At 48.8% G+C, this 18,677-nt stretch overlaps 5 non-coding genes and 3 pseudogenes across 5 annotated transcripts; all 8 read right to left on the bottom strand.

The window, feature by feature from the left end:
- Positions 1 to 733: 733 nt before the first annotated feature.
- Positions 734 to 924, bottom strand: LOC141216533 (U2 spliceosomal RNA). Its single transcript, XR_012285563.1, has one exon. It is a non-coding gene; the product is annotated as a U2 spliceosomal RNA (small nuclear RNA).
- A 1,121-nt stretch (positions 925 to 2,045) lies between these two features.
- On the bottom strand, positions 2,046 to 2,238 carry LOC141216733 (U2 spliceosomal RNA). Its single transcript, XR_012285752.1, has one exon. It is a non-coding gene; the product is annotated as a U2 spliceosomal RNA (small nuclear RNA).
- Positions 2,239 to 7,800: 5,562 nt separating this feature from the next.
- On the bottom strand, positions 7,801 to 7,880 carry LOC141216885 (U2 spliceosomal RNA; annotated as a pseudogene).
- Positions 7,881 to 8,998: 1,118 nt separating this feature from the next.
- On the bottom strand, positions 8,999 to 9,183 carry LOC141216820 (U2 spliceosomal RNA). Its single transcript, XR_012285818.1, has one exon. It is a non-coding gene; the product is annotated as a U2 spliceosomal RNA (small nuclear RNA).
- A 789-nt stretch (positions 9,184 to 9,972) lies between these two features.
- LOC141216987 (U2 spliceosomal RNA) lies at positions 9,973 to 10,064 on the bottom strand (annotated as a pseudogene).
- A 1,117-nt stretch (positions 10,065 to 11,181) lies between these two features.
- LOC141216875 (U2 spliceosomal RNA) lies at positions 11,182 to 11,341 on the bottom strand (annotated as a pseudogene).
- A 5,812-nt stretch (positions 11,342 to 17,153) lies between these two features.
- LOC141216869 (U2 spliceosomal RNA) lies at positions 17,154 to 17,340 on the bottom strand. The gene has a single exon (XR_012285850.1). It is a non-coding gene; the product is annotated as a U2 spliceosomal RNA (small nuclear RNA).
- A 1,122-nt stretch (positions 17,341 to 18,462) lies between these two features.
- LOC141216105 (U2 spliceosomal RNA) lies at positions 18,463 to 18,653 on the bottom strand. Its single transcript, XR_012285148.1, has one exon. It is a non-coding gene; the product is annotated as a U2 spliceosomal RNA (small nuclear RNA).
- Between the last annotated feature and the right edge of the window lie 24 nt (positions 18,654 to 18,677).

Raw genomic sequence — 18,677 nt, 5'->3', positions numbered from 1 at the left:
TATAAAGGCTCAGAGCCTATTATGACACGCGCAGCCAGCGTTCCATTGCCACATTCCGTCTACTGCAGGCGGGATACCTGGATGGCTGAATGTCACTGAGAAGCTCACAGAGACCGCCATAAGCAACAGTTTAAAAGAATGCCACAGACTAATCAACCAAACTTTTTGGGTTGGTTTCTCTTTTATAGTCTGCAGGCATTAAATGAAAGAAGTCAGTGTTCCAGCAGAGGGAGACAACGTTTCAGAAAAGGCATTGTAGCAAACCAAAAAAGAAATTTTAAGCGCAGCAGAGTAACCAGCTCACATACCTGTTAGCTCAGGTGAGTTTAAAAGGCTGCTGTTGATAACAAGGGCATTTGCTAAATAGATGGTGTGTGTGCAACAATATACTGAAAGGTCAATTATATTGTGCAGCTTATCTCACCACCTGTAGTTATTTAGGTGAAAGCTCCAAAATGCTTGCCTAATATGTCTGTTTATCCAAAAGGAAGTATAGAGGGAGAGCTAGATAGATAGCATTGCATTACATTACATTACATGGCAATGCAATGCACAGTTGCTGAAGTTGAACCAAAATGAGCTTGTCATCTGGCTTCTGCAACTTTTAACATGAAAAATCCAATGAGGAGAAGAAAAGCAAAGCCAAAGAGTCCATCCCAAAATCCGACAAACAAGCAACATGAACAAAAAGCATTGAATTCAATTCTTTCTGATTTCAGAAACTGCATTAAAGAAGGGGTGCACCGGTCCTGGAGTTACTGCAATACCAGGTCAATGCGTGGAGTGGACAGAGCAAGCTCTTTTTCCATCTCCCTGTTCTAAAAATCCATTTAATATATGGTCCCCAGATAGGGGACGTATCAGATATTAAACTAATAAGAACAGATACTACACTTGATCTTAGCCAAAAGGCCGAGAAGCGATAACCAGAATTGGTTTCCGACTACGGTGCCACCCAAGGATTCTGAAAAGTCCATTTGTGGAGATGGCCACCTGGACTCCCGTTAAGAAGACATGCTGTCAACCTCTAGATCCCTCACATGCCTGCACTTTTCGGCTTGCTGCTGCTGCAATCCACGCGTTTTAGATCTGCATAACTCCACCTCTTTTAGCACAGTACCCTCAACCCCCGGCTGTTCCCACCCGCCTCAACACCGTTGGAAGGGAGGAGAACCAATTAAGGCGGGGGGGGGGGTGGAACGAGCAGCTGTCTACCCTTAGCAGGAGGGTTGCTGATTAATTACCTCTCCCGCTGCTGCTGCTGCTGGCTGTCCAGCAGCAGACTGAAGGTGGCTGCTGCTGTGCGCAGGTATATAAAGGCTCAGAGCCTGTTATGACACGCGCAGCCAGCGTTCCATTGCCACATTCCGTCTACTGCAGGCGGGATACCTGGATGGCTGAATGTCACTGAGAAGCTCACAGAGACCGCCATAAGCAACAGTTTAAAAGAATGCCACAGACTAATCAACCAAACTGTTTGGGTTGGTTTCTCTTTTATAGTCTGCAGGCATTAAATGAAAGAAGTCAGTGTTCCAGCAGAGGGAGACAACGTTTCAGAAAAGGCATTGTAGCAAACCAAAAAAGAAATTTTAAGCGCAGCAGAGTATCCAGCTCACATACCTGTTAGCTCAGGTGAGTTTAAAAGGCTGCTGTTGATAACAAGGGCATTTGCTAAATAGATGGTGTGTGTGCAACAATATACTGAAAGGTCAATTATATTGTGCAGCTTATCTCACCACCTGTAGTTATTTAGGTGAAAGCTCCAAAATGCTTGCCTAATATGTCTGTTTATCCAAAAGGAAGTATAGAGGGAGAGCTAGATAGATAGCATTGCATTACATTACATTACATGGCAATGCAATGCACAGTTGCTGAACTTGAACCAAAATGAGCTTGTCATCTGGCTTCTGCAACTTTTAACATGAAAAATCCAATGAGGAGAAGAAAAGCAAAGCCAAAGAGTCCATCCCAAAATCCGACAAACAAGCAAAATGAACAAAAAGCATTGAATTCAATTCTTTCTGATTTTAGAAACTGCATTAAAGAAGGGGTGCACCGGTCCTGGAGATACTGCAATACCAGGTCAATGCGTGGAGTGGACAGAGCAAGCTCTTTTTCCATCTCCCTGTTCTAAAAATCCATTTAATATATGGTCCCCAGATAGGGGACGTATCAGATATTAAACTGATAAGAACAGATTTTTTGATTGAATATATCTTTTATTAGCACAAAAAATAAGTTAACAGACAGTGTACAGTGCCGCAGCCCAGTACACACAGAATTCTACATCATATTTACATAGCATGAGGATACGACGCACTAACTAGACACATCACACCCCTATGCTACACAAAACACTCAATCTGAAAGAAAAAGCATGTCAATCAATACAGTACGACGAACCGTGATAAGGGATGGGGATTGGGAAAAAGGGGATGGGGAGGGGAAAATCACAGGCCCGAAGCTTTATTGAAAGACAAGACACATAAGGGGAGAGGGGGAGGAGGGGTTTAGTCCTCGTCCTCGTCCTCCGGACCGTCCATGATGGAATAGTCTCTGAGCAGGCTGTGGATCAGCCTGCGGCAGTCCTGGATGGACATCCTCTCCCTCCTCAAGATGAGCCGGTTCCTGGCGACCCAAACGGCATCCTTGAAGCAGTTCATAAGGCGCCAAGCCTCCTGGATGGCTCCGACGGTATGAACCCCAGGGAAGAGTCCGTAAAGCACAGAATGGTGCGATAGGCTCGCCCTGGGGACAGAGTTCCTCAGGTCGTCCTCAAGTGCAGTCAATAGGCGCTGTGCAAATCCGCAGTCCCAAAAAGTGTGCAAAGATGTTTCCTCCACGAAGGGGCACCTTGGGCAGTACCGGGTCTTGCACAGGTTCCGGGCATGCATGAATGACCGGACGGGCAGTCCGCCCTGAATCGCCATCCACGACAAGTCCTTGTGCCCGTTGGTCAGCCTGTCAGACGACACATTTGTCCACACAGTCTCCAGCGTGTCCTGGTGAAGTCCTGTGATGTTCTCCACGTCATCCTTGGCTCTGATTAGCTTGTGGATAGTTTTGGGCTTCCACAAGTCGGGCTTGAGTCCCTCCAGTTGATGCTCCCCCACAAATCGAACGACGTCTCCGTAGAACCATGGCGTCGTCCAGTTGTAGGGGAAGGAGCTGTCCCACTTGTCCCAGCCGAGTCGCCTCCAAAGAGGAAGCAGGAAGAAGCGAGACATGGACCTGCCCGCGGAGCCATTCTTGACTTGCAAAGTCCGGCGGACACAATCACACACAAAAGAGGATCGCAGGAGGGTGGGGATATCTGGAACGCCCTTCCCACCCTTGCGAGGCTCCTTGTACATGACGGCCCGCCTGACTCTGTCCATCTTGGATCCCCAGACAAAGTGAAACACTGTCCTAGTAATGGCCCTGCACACAGTGACGTGTGGGGGCCAGGCCTGCGCCGTGTACTGCAAGACGGGCAGGACCTCATTACGCAGGACGAGTGCCTTACCCTCACAAGTGAGGTGTCTGAGGCTCCAGAGTCCGATCCGTTGCTTCACCTTGGCCAAGCGTTCTTGCCAGGACTTGAGGGCCGCTCCTTCCTTCCCGAACCAGACTCCCAGCACCTTGAGGAAATCCGGTTGAATGTTGAAGGGGAAGGGGGCGGAGGAGGCCGGCTGCCAATCCCCGAAGAGCATGGCTTCCGACTTCCTGCAGTTGACTTTGGCCCCTGAAGCCCGGCCGAACCTCTCACACGTCTGGACGAGGGCGTCGACTGAACCACGATCAGCGCAGAAGACGGTGACGTCGTCCATGTAGAGCGAGCACTTGACCTCGTGTCGTCCCGGACCCGGTGCGGTGATCCCTCTGATCTCTCCATTCTGCCGGATAGCCTCTGCGAAGAGTTCTATAACACAAACAAAAAGAAGAGGTGATAGAGGGCAGCCTTGTCTGACCCCAGAGAGGACAGGGAAGGGGTCAGTCTTCCAGCCGTTCACCAACACCGAGCTGTGGATATCAAAATACATCAGACGGACATACGAACAAAACATGTTACCCAAACCTAACCGGTGCAGAGCTCGGCCCATGAACTCGTGGGAAACCCGGTCGAAGGCCTTCTCCTGATCCAAGGAGACCAGGGCCGCGTGTGCGCGGCGGACCTTGATGTACTCGACCGTGTCCCGCACGAGAGCGAGGCTGTCTGCGATGCGACGTCCAGGGATGCCGCAGGTCTGGTCCGGGTGGATGATCCGTCCGATGACCGTCTTAAGTCGTGTCGCCATCGTCTTGGCCAGGATCTTGTAGTCCACGTTGAGCAGAGTGATGGGACGCCAATTCCTCAGGTCGCACCTCTCTCCCTTCCGCTTGTACAGGATCGTGACCATTCCTTCCCTCAAAGATGGAGGCATTCTACCCTCCACCACCATCTCCTCGTACAGGTCCAACAGGTCCGGACAGATGAGGTCTCCCAGCGCTACATAGAGCTCCGCTGGAAGACCATCACTGCCCGGGGTCCTGCCGGTCCTAAAGGATTTAGCGGCAGAGAGCAATTCGCCCACCATCAGAGGTTTGTCCAAGGCTGCCGTGCCTGCAGGATCAAGATGGTTAGTGATACCTGACAGGAACTTATCAGCAGCGTCGGGGTCGGTAGTCTTGTGGGAGTAGAGTTCGCTGTAGAAGTCGCTGACGACCCTCATCACGTCCTCCTTCCCACGTCGCATGTTTCCGCTCTCGTCTCGCAGCTCGTTCAGGGGCGTGTGACCGGCATGAAGTTTCCTGAAAAAGAATGAGTTACATTTCTCACCCTTCTCCAGATTCTCCACTTTGGAACGGAAGATGATTCGCTTGGACTCCTCCTCAAAGTGCCTTTTCAGGCTCTTCTTGGTCTCCTCCAGCTCCTCCCTCACGTCCCAGCCGCAGTGAAGAAGGTCCTGCAGCGACCGCAGCTCGCGCTGCAGCCCTCTGAAGTCCCTCCTCTTCTCACACTCCTGTTGTCGACCCTTGGCCTGAAAGAAACAGCGAAACTCAAGTTTAACATATTCCCACCAATCAGAGACTGTTTGGAAGCTACCCTTGTAGGACTGCCACATTGCGTAGGCTGCTCTCAGCTCCTCCACGACTTCATCCTGAGCCAGCAGAGCACAATTCAGCTTCCAGGAGCCGGGGCCGGACGGAAAACCGTCGCCGAGGACACCTTGTAAGTGAATGGCTCTGTGGTCGGAGAAGAAGCAGGAGACCATCGAGTGCCTACTCTGCCTGACTGCCCGAGAGGTGAACACAAAGTCAATCCTGGAGCGGAGTGAGCCATCGGGTCGGCTCCACGAATAGTTCGTGGAGCCTCTCCCCATGGAGCCCACCACGTCCTGAAGAGAGGCCTCGGTTACCATCTCGATGAGCAGCTTGGACGTGATGTCCAACTTGGCAGATGTGCCAGAACTACGACCGTCCTCCTCGATGGGGCAGTTGAAATCCCCGGCCATCACTAAGGTCCTGGTGGTGGCAAGCTGAAGCCGCAGGGTCTGGAAAAGCTCCAAACGCTCATTCTTCAGTGGGGACGCATACACGTTGATGAACCTGACAGGTTCCCCCGCCCAGTTGCCATCTACAACAAGAGCCCTGCCGCAGATGAGCTCCTGGACGGACTCAAGCGTGAATGCGCCCCCCCTGATCAGAATTGCGACCCCCGCAGACTTGCAGTCACCCCCACCGGACCAGTAGGATGGACCGTGGGACCACTCCCTGGCCAGATGTTTGAAGGACCTAGAGGAGGGAAGGGAACATTCCTGCAACATATAAACATCACACAACTGGGAAGTAAGGAAGGCATAAATAGTCTGACGTCTGAACTTGTCCTTGATGCTCCTGACATTAATGGAAAATAAGTTAATATTAGCCATCATGTAGGGAAAAAAGAAAAAGTTAGCGCAGGCAATACACCTTAGTTACCACTCCGGTCGGGTGGTCCCTCGTCGGTGTTGACTGCTGGTGACGGGATCACCAGCAGGCCCTCTTCCTCCATCTGGTCAAGCAGCGCGGCCTCAATCTCGGCGACCACCAGTTCCTCCTCTTCTGGCTCGGCCACCAGGGTCTCAACCATGTGCTCCATCTCTTCTGGCTCAGGGAGGGTATCCTCCTTTTCGCCTACGAAATCCAGAATCTTCTTTTTGGAGGATTCAGTAGCAGGGCTGTCCTCCACCTTCCTCTTTCCCCGGGTTGGAACTGGGGAGACAAGAAGGGGAAAATCCTCCTCGGAATAGATAGCGGCGGGTGGAGGAAAGGTTAATTCCACCGCTACCATGGTCTGGGGAGGGAGAGTGGCTGCCGGGGCAGGGGAAAGGACACCTGCTGAGGAGTAGGGGAAGGAGGAAGAGGAAGTGGAATCCTCAGCAGGGGTGGCCGGGGTGGGGGGGGATTGGACGGGGGTGGCAGGGGGAGGGATCGAGAGAGGGGTGACAGAACTCTTACCCTCCTTTGACTTTTTCTTCTGCTTCGGAGCTGCTGGGACCGTCGCTGGGGCTTTGGCCACCGACTCCTTGACCGCTTTGGCCTTGGTCGTCTCGGCCTTGGCCGCTGTGGCCTTGGTCGTCGCGTCCTTGACCTTCACAGGCCTGGTCGTCGGGGCCTTGTCCTCCGTAGCTGGGGTCGTCGCAACCACCGATGCCCAGGATCTCTCACGCCTGGGGCAATCCTTGTACAGATGAGCCGCCAGCCCACACAGGTTGCAGGACGTCTTCTTCGGGCAGTCCTTCGAGCTGTGTCCCGTCACTCGACAAATCCTGCAGGCATCCTCCTTGCAGTCCTTCATCTCGTGGCCGTTCTTGCCGCATCTCCTGCAGTTCCGCGGCATGTCCGGGTAATAGATGAGGCCGTAGGAGTTGCCCAGGGAGAATGTCGGGGGCAGGTGCCGAAGTCCGTCTGAGTACGCCAGGTCCCTGTGAAGTCTAACGGTCACCGACCACTTACCTGTCCAGAAGCCGAGTCCATTCAGGATGTGAGAGGGTTCCTTCACAACCAAACAGAAGCGTCTCAGGAAGGTACAGATGTCTTGGCCTGGGGTGTGCGGGTTGCGCATGGAGACCGTGATCCTCCTTTCATCCCTCTGGATAGGGCAGCTACCTGTAAAGGCAGAGAAAGAATTATCCGGTCCTTTTGCGCTTACCATTTCCCAGAACCTCCTGCAGGTGTTCACAGTGGCGAAGGTGACGAAGAAGATCCCCGTCAAGAAGGTCTGGATGCTGAGGGTGTCCGACCTGGAGAAGCCTCGATCCAGCAGCATCTTCTGGCAGAACACGTCCGAGGACATGTCCGGCACCCTCCCATCCACTTCCTTCAGCTTCAGGGCCACCGTCTGCCGCATCCATGGCTCCAGGGCTGGAGCTTCGTGGCGGGGCTTCTGGGGTCCCTTCTGCTGGCCAGTCGTGGAGGCAGAGTCCTTGGGGTCAGAATCGGCTCCTGGCTGGGCCCTCCTGGCTGTCCCCAGCTCCAGGCTCTTCTTTTCGGCCTTCCTCGCAGCGCTTGCCATGGCTTTCCTCCTGCAGTTACTTCTTGGAGCTGGATCTGGAACTCTTCCCGGAATGGGTGGAGCTATGCAGATTCTTCTCCCGTCGTGTTCTGGACAAATTCCCCGAAAGGTCTTTGTCTCGATGATTTTCTTCCTCGAAGATTCCACAGGACAGCCCGATTCTTCTCCGAGTCTTCGTCTTCTTCTGGATTCTTTAGAACTTCTTCCTCCCACCGATATCCGCCTTCGTTCTCTGATGTCAGCTGGGCTCCGAAGCTCTTCTCCTTCCGAGTTCGATCGCTCTCATCAAGTGTAGATCGTAGCTCTTGTGTTCTTAAAAGAACAGATACTACACTTGATCTTAGCCAAAAGGCCGAGAAGCGATAACCAGAATTGGTTTCCGACTACGGTGCCACCCAAGGATTCTGAAAAGTCCATTTGTGGAGATGGCCACCTGGACTCCCGTTAAGAAGACATGCTGTCAACCTCTAGATCCCTCACATGCCTGCACTTTTCGGCTTGCTGCTGCTGCAATCCACGCGTTTTAGATCTGCATAACTCCACCTCTTTTAGCACAGTACCCTCAACCCCCGGCTGTTCCCACCCGCCTCAACACCGTTGGAAGGGAGGAGAACCAATTAAGGCGGGGGGGGGGGTGGAACGAGCAGCTGTCTACCCTTAGCAGGAGGGTTGCTGATTAATTACCTCTCCTGCTGCTGCTGCTGGCTGTCCAGCAGCAGACTGAAGGTGGCTGCTGCTGTGCGCAGGTATATAAAGGCTCAGAGCCTATTATGACACGCGCAGCCAGCGTTCCATTGCCACATTCCGTCTACTGCAGGCGGGATACCTGGATGGCTGAATGTCACTGAGAAGCTCACAGAGACCGCCATAAGCAACAGTTTAAAAGAATGCCACAGACTAATCAACCAAACTTTTTGGGTTGGTTTCTCTTTTATAGTCTGCAGGCATTAAATGAAAGAAGTCAGTGTTCCAGCAGAGGGAGACAACGTTTCAGAAAAGGCATTGTAGCAAACCAAAAAAGAAATTTTAAGCGCAGCAGAGTAACCAGCTCACATACCTGTTAGCTCAGGTGAGTTTAAAAGGCTGCTGTTGATAACAAGGGCATTTGCTAAATAGATGGTGTGTGTGCAACAATATACTGAAAGGTCAATTATATTGTGCAGCTTATCTCACCACCTGTAGTTATTTAGGTGAAAGCTCCAAAATGCTTGCCTAATATGTCTGTTTATCCAAAAGGAAGTATAGAGGGAGAGCTAGATAGATAGCATTGCATTACATTACATTACATGGCAATGCAATGCACAGTTGCTGAACTTGAACCAAAATGAGCTTGTCATCTGGCTTCTGCAACTTTTAACATGAAAAATCCAATGAGGAGAAGAAAAGCAAAGCCAAAGAGTCCATCCCAAAATCCGACAAACAAGCAAAATGAACAAAAAGCATTGAATTCAATTCTTTCTGATTTTAGAAACTGCATTAAAGAAGGGGTGCACCGGTCCTGGAGATACTGCAATACCAGGTCAATGCGTGGAGTGGACAAAGCAAGCTCTTTTTCCATCTCCCTGTTCTAAAAATCCATTTAATATATGGTCCCCAGATAGGGGACGTATCAGATATTAAACTGATAAGAACAGATTTTTTTTTTTTTATCGAAAGCCCGAATTCGTGTACAAAACCCGAGTGCGCTTAAAAAAGTGACAAATGCCACAAAAAAAGTGCACTAGGATGCTGGTCTTCTTGAAACCCTCTCCAAAAGGAGAAGGGTCCCCCAAACCATTCCCCGTCCCTCCGAGCCAAAAGGCCACAGCGAGGAACAGGGACAAAAAGCCACCTCCAGCCGAAGCCAGAGGCGACCCAATCTTACCCCCAGCACCTGCCCGAGTTCTCACCCGAGCAAGGCACTGGGAGCCAAAGACTGTGCTCCCCTCCCGGAAGAGGGGAGCCAACAACGCTCTCCTTCCGAAAGAGGAGAGCCAGGGGGGTTCAGGGGGGAGCGGAACCTGATGGCCACACACTCCCCCCCTAGACCTGCCAAGAGAGGAACCCGTAAGGGAACCGCATCCCGACAAAATCCTAGTAGGACGTGACACACGTGAATAAGTGGACACACAGTGACAAAGAAATTAAATAAATAGTGAAGGTTTCACAGTATAATACTGCCCGGACCTTCGACCGGGAATTGAAAAATTCCCCATCCTAAGACCAGAAGGCCCGGAATAAGGGTGTGTGCAAAGAAAGAAAATTTGAAGTGCTTGTGCAAATGTGCCATAAACTCAAGTGGGGTTCCCAATCCAAGTGAGTTAAGGCACCCCAGGGTCACCACTCCTGGGGCACTTCACACTTCGGGCTTTCGATCTTCCCCGGCCCAATGGCGTCGGTCCTGGGGGGCCATGCTTTCCACCAGATGACTATATTAGCCACCTGGCGTACTAACAAGCACCTAAACCCCAGTGTGCATAATGTATCAATCTACTAGGGCGGCCAACATCCAAAACCGCCTTTTCGAAAGATACTACACTTGATCTTAGCCAAAAGGCCGAGAAGCGATAACCAGAATTGGTTTCCGACTACGGTGCCACCCAAGGATTCTGAAAAGTCCATTTGTGGAGATGGCCACCTGGACTCCCGTTAAGAAGACATGCTGTCAACCTCTAGATCCCTCACATGCCTGCACTTTTCGGCTTGCTGCTGCTGCAATCCACGCGTTTTAGATCTGCATAACTCCACCTCTTTTAGCACAGTACCCTCAACCCCCGGCTGTTCCCACCCGCCTCAACACCGTCGGAAGGGAGGAGAACCAATTAAGGCGGGGGGGGGGTGGAACGAGCAGCTGTCTACCCTTAGCAGGAGGGTTGCTGATTAATTACCTCTCCTGCTGCTGCTGCTGGCTGTCCAGCAGCAGACTGAAGGTGGCTGCTGCTGTGCGCAGGTATATAAAGGCTCAGAGCCTATTATGACACGCGCAGCCAGCGTTCCATTGCCACATTCCGTCTACTGCAGGCGGGATACCTGGATGGCTGAATGTCACTGAGAAGCTCACAGAGACCGCCATAAGCAACAGTTTAAAAGAATGCCACAGACTAATCAACCAAACTTTTTGGGTTGGTTTCTCTTTTATAGTCTGCAGGCATTAAATGAAAGAAGTCAGTGTTCCAGCAGAGGGAGACAACGTTTCAGAAAAGGCATTGTAGCAAACCAAAAAAGAAATTTTAAGCGCAGCAGAGTAACCAGCTCACATACCTGTTAGCTCAGGTGAGTTTAAAAGGCTGCTGTTGATAACAAGGGCATTTGCTAAATAGATGGTGTGTGTGCAACAATATACTGAAAGGTCAATTATATTGTGCAGCTTATCTCACCACCTGTAGTTATTTAGGTGAAAGCTCCAAAATGCTTGCCTAATATGTCTGTTTATCCAAAAGGAAGTATAGAGGGAGAGCTAGATAGATAGCATTGCATTACATTACATTACATGGCAATGCAATGCACAGTTGCTGAAGTTGAACCAAAATGAGCTTGTCATCTGGCTTCTGCAACTTTTAACATGAAAAATCCAATGAGGAGAAGAAAAGCAAAGCCAAAGAGTCCATCCCAAAATCCGACAAACAAGCAAAATGAACAAAAAGCATTGAATTCAATTCTTTCTGATTTTAGAAACTGCATTAAAGAAGGGGTGCACCGGTCCTGGAGATACTGCAATACCAGGTCAATGCGTGGAGTGGACAGAGCAAGCTCTTTTTCCATCTCCCTGTTCTAAAAATCCATTTAATATATGGTCCCCAGATAGGGGACGTATCAGATATAGTGTTGAGCCACCCCCGAAGTGTTCGGGTTCGGTTCGGTTCGTCGAACACCGGGATGTTCGAGGAACTGTTCGTCGAACTGTTCGTCGAACACCTTAGAACACCGTCGAACACAGTTAAAACCAATGGCAGGCAAACAAAAACACATAGAAACACATAGAAAACACCTGCAAAGGTGTCCAAAAGCTGACAAACTGCTCAGAAGACACTCTCTTTAAAAAAGCCGGCCGGCAAATTCAGCAGCGGCATACACCGGTACCCGACAATTTAGACAAGAAGGAATAGAGCATCACACATAGATTAGACAGATAGAAACATGTCAGTCACACATATAAGAAGCACAGTGACAGTGTTGGTTACTGCACTTGTCATTTAGTGTAAAGGATTTATTAAAAAAAATATTAGTGTTTTCATGCACCGTCTCTTTAAAAAAGCCGGCCGGCAATTCAGCATCTGTACCCGACAATTTAGAACAGAAAGAATAGAGCTTCACACATAGATTAGATAGATAGAAACATGTCAGTCACATATATAATAAGTACAGTGATAGTGTTGCTTACTGTACTTGTCATTTAGTGTAAAGGATTTATTTAAAAAAATAATAGTGTTTTCATGCACTGTCTCTTTAAAAAAGCCGGCCGGCAATTCAGCAGCGGTACCCGACAATTTATAACAGACAGAATAGAGCTTCACACATAGATTAGATAGATAGAAACATGTCAGTCACATATATATGAAGTACAGTGATAGTGTTGGTTACTGTACTTGTCATTTAGTATTAAAATAAAGGATTTATTATTAAAAAAATTGGCGTGGGGTTCCCCTTAATTTTAGGCTCTAGCGGAGGTTAAGCAGACGGCTGGGGCAGATGTTTGAAGCCTGGGAAGGGGGTAATACCCACGGAGCTTCCCAGGCTACTAATATCAGCCCCCAGCTGAATACATAGCCTTTACTAGCTATTAAAATGGGGGACCCCCCCAAAAAAATGACGTGGGGTCCCCCCTAATTTAATAGCTAGCAAAGGCTAGGCAGACAGCTGGGGGCTGATATTAATAGCCCAGGAAGGGAGCCATGAATATTGGCCCCCTCCCAGGCTAGAAACACCAGCCGTCAGCCGCCCCAGAAATGGCGCATTCATAGGATGCGCCAATTCTGGCACTTAGCCTCGCTCTTCCACGCTGCCCTGGTGCGGTGGCAGGGGGTAATAGGGTTGGGGTTGATGTCAGCTTATAATGCCAGCTGACATCAAGCCCAGGTTAGTAATGTAGAGGCGTCTATAAGACACCGCCATTACTAACCCCATAGTCAAAGTTAAAAAAAACACAAACACCCAGAATAAAGTCCTTTAATTGAAATAAAGACACAATCCTTTATTGTTCTAAATTAAACCATACTTACCATCACGCCCATTCCAGCTGAAGCCAACGATCTCCTGCAATAAAAGAAAAATAATAAAGCAACCTCATCCTTACGTTTCCATGGTTCCCACGACAGCTTCAGCTCTGCTACATCGAGATGACAGGCTGGACCGCAGCAGAACGCTGCCATCCAGCCTGTCATCCCGCAGACACTGAGAAGCGCAGGCTTGCTTGCGCTGCTCAGCGTCTCTCTGTGACGACATCCAGAAGAGCCGAGTTCATGTCCAATTAACTCGGCTCACCTCATGCACGTCACTGACAGCGTGGGAAAATTCTCACGCTGAAGCGCTGATTGCAGGAGAATTTTCCCACGCTGTCAGTGACGTGCAGGAGGTGAGCTGAGTTCATTGGACATGAGCTCACCTCATGCACATCACTGACAGCGTGGGAGAATTCTCCTGCACTCAGCACTTCAGCGTGAGAATTTTCCCACGCTGTCAGTGACGTGCATGAGGTGAGCCGAGTTCATTGGACATGACCTCGGCTCATCTGGATGCCGTCACAGCGAGACAGTGAGGAGCGCAAGCATGCCTGCGCTTCTCAGTGTCTGCGGGATGACAGACTGGATGGCAGCGTTCTGCTGCGGTCCAGCCAGTCATCTCGATGTAGCAGAGCTGAAGCTGTCGTGGGAACCATGGAAAGGTAAGGATGAGGTTGGTTTATTATTTTTCTTTTATTGCAGGAGATCGTTGGCTTCAGCTGGAATGGGTGTGATGGTAAGTATGGTTTAATTTAGAACAATAAAGAATTGTGTCTTTATTTCAATTAAAGGACTTTATTCTGGGTGTTGTGTTTTTTTTAAATACTTTACTAGAAATTCATGGCGGTCATGTCTAATACTGGCGTGACCCCATGAATTTTGGGCTTGGGGCCAGCTGATAATACCAAGCTGGCCCTAACCCCTTTATTACCCAGTGAGCCACCGCACCAGGGCCCTGGATGAGTTGGGCACAGCGCCAGAAGATGGCGCTTCTATGAAAGCGCCATTTTCCGGGGTGGCTGCGGACTGCAATTTGTAGCGGGGGGGGGGCCCAGAAAGCTTGGGCCTCCCTGCGCTGCAGATTCCAGCCCCCAGCTGCCTAGTTGTACCTGGCTGGACACAAAAATAGGGCGAAGCCCCACGTACTTTTTTTTTTAATTATTTCATGAAATTCATGAAATAATTAAGAAAAAAAGGGCTTCCCTATATTGTTGTGTCCGGCCAGGTACAAATAGGCAGCTGGTGGATGGGGGCAGCCCGTTCCTGCCTGCTGTACCTGGCTGGACACAAATATAGTGCGAAGCCCCACTTAAATTTTTTTAAATTATTTCAGGAAATTCATGAAATAACTTTAAAAAAATTGACGTGGGGCTTCGCACTATATTTGTGTCCAGCCAGGTACAGCAGGCAGGAACGGGCTGCCCCCAACCACCAGCTGCCTATTTGTACCTGGCCGGACACAACAATATAGGGAAGCCCTTTTTTTCTTAATTATTTCATGAAATAATTTAAAGAAAATTGACGTGGGGCTTCGCCCTGTTTTTGTGTCCAGCCAGGTACAACTAGGCAGCTGGGGGCTGGAATCCGCAGCGCAGGGAGGCCCAAGCTTTCTGGGCCACCCCCGCTGCAAATTGCAGTCCGCAGCCATCCCGGAAAATGGCGCGTTCATAGAAGCGCCATCTTCTGGCGCTGTACCCAACTCATCCAGGGCCCTGATGCGGTGGCTCACTGGGTAATAAAGGGGTTAGGGCCAGCTTGGCATTATCAGCTGGCCCTAAGCCCGAAATTCATGGGGTCACGCCAATATTAGACATGACCACCATGAATTTCTAGTAAAGTATTTAAAAAAAACACAACACCCAGAAAAAAGTCCTTTAATTGAAATAAAGACACAATTCTTTATTGTTCTAAATTAAACCATACTTACCATCACACCCATTCCAGCTGAAGCCAACGATCTCCTGAAATAAAAGAAAAATAATAAAGCAACATCATCCTTACCTTTCCATAGTTCCCATGACAGCTTCAGCTCTGCTACATCGAGATGACAGGCTGGACCGCAGCAGAACGCTGCCATCCAGCCTGTCATCCCGCAGACACTGAGAAGCGCAGGCTTGCTTGCGCTCCACAGTGTCTCTCTGTGAGGGCATCCAGATGAGCCGAGTTAATGTCCAATGAACTCGGCTCACCTCATGCACGTCACTGACAGCGTGGGAAAATTCTCCTGCACTCAGCGCTTCAGCGTGGGAGAATTCTCACACTGAAGCGCTGAGTGCAGGAGAATTCTCCCACGCTGTCAGTGACGTGCAGGAGGTGAGCTGAGTTCATTGGACATGAGCTCACCTTATGCACGTCACTGACAGCGTGGGAAAATTTTCCTGCACTCACCGCTTCAGCGTGAGAATTTTCCCACGCTGTCAGTGACGTGCATGAGGTGAGCCGAGTTCATTGGACATGAACTCGGCTCATCTGGATGTCGTCACAGAGAGACGCTGAGCAGCGCAAGCAAGCCTGCGCTTCTCAGTGTCTGCGGGATGACAGGCTGGATGGCAGCGTTCTGCTGCGGTCCAGCCTGTCATCTCGATGTAGCAGAGCTGAAGCTGTCGTGGGAACCATGGAAAGGTAAGGATGAGGTTGCTTTATTATTTTTCTTTTATTGCAGGAGATCGTTGGCTTCAGCTGGAATGGGCGTGACGGTAAGTATGGTTTAATTTAGAACAATAAAGGATTGTGTCTTTATTTCAATTAAAGGACTTTATTCTGGGTGTTTGTGTTTTTTTTAACTTTGACTATGGGGTTAGTAATGGGGGTGTCTTATAGACGCCTCTCCATTACTAACCTGGGCTTGATGTCAGCTGGCATTATAAGCTGACATCAACCCCAACCCTATTACCCCCTGCCACCGCACCAGGGCAGCGTGGAAGAGCGAGGCTAAGTGCCAGAATTGGCGCATCCTATGAATGCGCCATTTCTGGGGCGGCTGACGGCTGGTGTTTCTAGCCTGGGAGGGGGCCAATATTCATGGCTCCCTTCCTGGGCTATTAATATCAGCCCCCAGCTGTCTGCCTAGCCTTTGCTAGCTATTAAATTAGGGGGGACCCCACGTCATTTTTTTTGGGGGGTCCCCCATTTTAATAGCTAGTAAAGGCTATGTATTCAGCTGGGGGCTGATATTAGTAGCCTGGGAAGCTCCGTGGGTATTACCCCCTTCCCAGGCTTCAAACATCTGCCCCAGCCGTCTGCTTAACCTCCGCTAGAGCCTAAAATTAAGGGGAACCCCACGCCTATTTTCTTAATAATAAATCCTTTATTTTAATACTAAATGACAAGTACAGTAACCAACACTATCACTGTACTTCATATATATGTGACTGACATGTTTCTATCTATCTAATCTATGTGTGAAGCTCTATTCTGTCTGTTATAAATTGTCGGGTACCGCTGCTGAATTGCCCGCCGGCTTTTTTAAAGAGACGGTGCATGAAAACACTATTATTTTTTTTGATAAATCCTTTACGCTAAATGACAAGTACAGTAAGCAACACTGTCACTGTACTTCATATATATGTGGCTGACATGTTTCTATCTATCTAATCTATGTGTGATTCTCTATTCTTTCTATTCTAAATTGTCGGGTACCGCTGCTGAATTGCCGGCCGGCTTTTTTAAAGAGACGGTGCATGAAAACACTATTATTTTTTTTGATAAATCCTTTACACTAAATGACAAGTACAGTAAGCAACACTGTCACTGTACTTCATATATATGTGGCTGACATGTTTCTATCTATCTAATCTATGTGTGAAGCTCTATTCTGTCTGTTATAAATTGTCGGGTACCGCTGCTGAATTGCCCGCCGGCTTTTTTAAAGAGACGGTGCATGAAAACACTATTATTTTTTTTGATAAATCCTTTACGCTAAATGACAAGTACAGTAAGCAACACTGTCACTGTACTTCATATATATGTGGCTGACATGTTTCTATCTATCTAATCTATGTGTGATTCTCTATTCTTTCTATTCTAAATTGTCGGGTACCGCTGCTGAATTGCCGGCCGGCTTTTTTAAAGAGACGGTGCATGAAAACACTATTATTTTTTTTGATAAATCCTTTACGCTAAATGACAAGTACAGTAAGCAACACTGTCACTGTACTTCATATATATGTGACTGACATGTTTATATCTATCTAATCTATGTGTGAAGCTCTATTCTTTCGGTTCTAAATTGTCGGGTACCGGTGTATGCCGCTGATGAATTGCCGGCTTTTCATGTTTCACTGTTGGCACTGTTCCCATCGATTTGGGCAATCACTGTAATGCCACAACCACCATGGCTGCGGCATTACAGTGAGTGGCAGACAATCCCTGCATGATTGGTGCTCTAAATAGCGCCAGACATGCAGGACACGCTTTTGGTGCACGAACAGTTATCGAACATAACCTCGAACAGCCGAATTTTTTGCAAATCGTTCGGGTTCGTGGAACAACTCGAACACCGCCCAAAACAGCTCGAATTTGAGATTGGCGAACAGTTCTAGTCGAACACCGCTCATCTCTAATCAGATATTAAACTGATAAGAACAGATACTACACTTGATCTTAGCCAAAAGGCCGAGAAGCGATAACCAGAATTGGTTTCCGACTACGGTGCCACCCAAGGATTCTGAAAAGTCCATTTGTGGAGATGGCCACCTGGACTCCCGTTAAGAAGACATGCTGTCAACCTCTAGATCCCTCACATGCCTGCACTTTTCGGCTTGCTGCTGCTGCAATCCACGCGTTTTAGATCTGCATAACTCCACCTCTTTTAGCACAGTACCCTCAACCCCCGGCTGTTCCCACCCGCCTCAACACCGTTGGAAGGGAGGAGAACCAATTAAGGCGGGGGGGGGGGGTGGAACGAGCAGCTGTCTACCCTTAGCAGGAGGGTTGCTGATTAATTACCTCTCCTGCTGCTGCTGCTGCTGGCTGTCCAGCAGCAGACTGAAGGTGGCTGCTGCTGTGCGCAGGTATATAAAGGCTCAGAGCCTATTATGACACGCGCAGCCAGCGTTCCATTGCCACATTCCGTCTACTGCAGGCGGGATACCTGGATGGCTGAATGTCACTGAGAAGCTCACAGAGACCGCCATAAGCAACAGTTTAAAAGAATGCCACAGACTAATCAACCAAACTTTTTGGGTTGGTTTCTCTTTTATAGTCTGCAGGCATTAAATGAAAGAAGTCAGTGTTCCAGCAGAGGGAGACAACGTTTCAGAAAAGGCATTGTAGCAAACCAAAAAAGAAATTTTAAGCGCAGCAGAGTAACCAGCTCACATACCTGTTAGCTCAGGTGAGTTTAAAAGGCTGCTGTTGATAACAAGGGCATTTGCTAAATAGATGGTGTGTGTGCAACAATATACTGAAAGGTCAATTATATTGTGCAGCTTATCTCACCACCTGTAGTTATTTAGGTGAAAGCTCCAAAATGCTTGCCTAATATGTCTGTTTATCCAAAAGGAAGTATAGAGGGAGAGCTAGATAGATAGCATTGCATTACATTACATTACATGGCAATGCAATGCACAGTTGCTGAAGTTGAACCAAAATGAGCTTGTCATCTGGCTTCTGCAACTTTTAACATGAAAAATCCAATGAGGAGAAGAAAAGCAAAGCCAAAGAGTCCATCCCAAAATCCGACAAACAAGCAAAATGAACAAAAAGCATTGAATTCAATTCTTTCTGATTTTAGAAACTGCATTAAAGAAGGGGTGCACCGGTCCTGGAGATACTGCAATACCAGGTCAATGCGTGGAGTGGACAGAGCAAGCTCTTTTTCCATCTCCCTGTTCTAAAAATCCATTTAATATATGGTCCCCAGATAGGGGACGTATCAGATATTAAACTGATAAGAACAGATACTACACTTGATCTTAGCCAAAAGGCCGAGAAGCGATAACCAGAATTGGTTTCCGACTACG

This window comes from Phyllobates terribilis, unplaced genomic scaffold, assembly GCF_046119375.1.
Source record: "Phyllobates terribilis strain yellow unplaced genomic scaffold, ASM4611937v1 Scaffold_236__1_contigs__length_3049075, whole genome shotgun sequence".
Taxonomy (NCBI): Eukaryota; Metazoa; Chordata; class Amphibia; order Anura; family Dendrobatidae; genus Phyllobates; species Phyllobates terribilis.
This window is presented reverse-complemented; position numbering and strand designations above follow the sequence as displayed.